We start from the raw sequence: 1,860 nt of genomic DNA, 5'->3' as shown, positions 1-1,860 counted from the left end.
CAGCAGCTCCATGTTTAGCGTCTTTAGCGCCCGCCACACTTGGACGTCTATCAGAGCAGGAAGTCGGACCGGCAGTGGCCAACTGTCACACTTGGTGTTTAGAGGAATATTGGAACAATGATGCTGCTGAAAGCCTGGTAATAACATCTCTGAACACGGTGCCAGAGGCTCCGCTGACCCCTGGCACCGTCCCCGGGTTTCATCCACTGGCCAGAACAGAACAACAGAGAACACTTTATTTATAGCGGTGTGTCAACAAGTACAGTTGGACGGGTCAGTCGTGGGCCGTCCAACGGAGATAAGTCCCCCGCTGAGCTGTTCGGCTCATCTGCCAGACTTTGTGTTTGTTTTCTAGTAACTATTCCACTTTGTAGCTGAAAGTATGTGGACACTACACTCATATACGATTTTAAAGCTAAACGCAGCACAGTATGAGTACAGCTCTGAGCATGCAGGGCGCCCAGTCCTAAAAACACTCCTCTGATGCTGGCAATTCATCAGAAACAAAGCCCAGCTGACAGCATGCTAATGTCCAGGCTTTAGCATTGGAAACTACGGATGAACTCCAGAAGAAGATAACAAGATGGCAAAGACAAAAGTCATCCATCAAGCAAATCTCCAAACGGCCATTTTCTGCTTGTTATAACAGTGAAAGATGGAGCTGAAGGGGCGTTTTGTGACAAACAGCTTCAGTTTATCGGTTAAGTGGCTGCTAGTTGGTGCTTCAGACGTCACTCTCTGCTGTTCTGTTTCTCAGTTTTTAATCCTGATTTGAAATATCTCACTGGATCTGCACTGTCAACGCTAACTGGTGAGCCTTACGAGCAAACAACTATAGCTCGAATTGTTTTACGACTAAGATGACGAAATCATTTCAAAAGAGAAGAACTTTTGTTGTTATACAAAGGTAACAAACTATTGTGGAACACTTATATATATAGTGTTGTTATCGCAGCAACAACTATTTTGTGTGTAGCGATACAGTGGAGTAACGGCATCACACTCTGCATGCATGTCAGTGCACATCAACCTTCCTCTGGATTGACCAGCAATAATAAGAATAACATGAAATGCCACAACGAAGCTTGCAGGACTGTGACAAAAGAGGAAGGTACATCAGTTAACAATCAAAACACGAGGGATGTCATCAGAGCTGATCTTAAACAGCACAAATGTAAGACCGATCTTTTCTTTACATTCAGCATATTTTTGGTCAACGGACATAATATTGGCTGCAGGCATGATGACTCATTATATTTGCCACTAGAACATAGAATTGCTGTTCTAGTTATCCCTGGTTTGTCCTGAACACTTGAACTCACGCCTGAGGTCATTAAGTGTCACGAAAGTCTTTGTCATGGTTCCCCTTTACTAGCTCAACCTCCACAATGCCACCATGAACTGCCTGTAGTCTGAGTGACGCCTCCTCTGGTCTCTACAGTATTAAACAGTAAGAAGCTCCACCTGGTGGAACAACCAGGTACTACAGCTGGTCGACAGTACTTGAAGTTTCTTGTTTCTTGTTTCTTGTACCTATTTTCTCAGAAAAACATCAGATTGAGACTCGGCGGATGCTAAATATCAAACCAAAGCTGCAGCACCACACAGTAACTTTATTCATGCACTTTTAAAAACAAGAGTTTATAGTAAGAGCATTTTATGAGATTTTTCACAAATCTGCCAACTAAATCGTTACCAAACAACTTCTTCACCAATATGTTTGTAAAGGTGTAACAACATGCCTTAAAATGTTGAAGTTCAACTCTGGTGGGAAACCCTGAAAAAAACCTGCTCAAGTTAGGGTACCGATAAATGATTGACGAAAAATCGATTTTACAATTTCTATGTGATTAATATTTT

Source organism: Stegastes partitus, unplaced genomic scaffold (genome assembly GCF_000690725.1).
Source record: "Stegastes partitus isolate 25-593 unplaced genomic scaffold, Stegastes_partitus-1.0.2 Scaffold1153, whole genome shotgun sequence".
Lineage (NCBI taxonomy): Eukaryota > Metazoa > Chordata > Actinopteri > Pomacentridae > Stegastes > Stegastes partitus.
The sequence above is the reverse complement of the archived record's forward strand: the minus strand, read 5'-3'. Positions refer to the sequence as shown.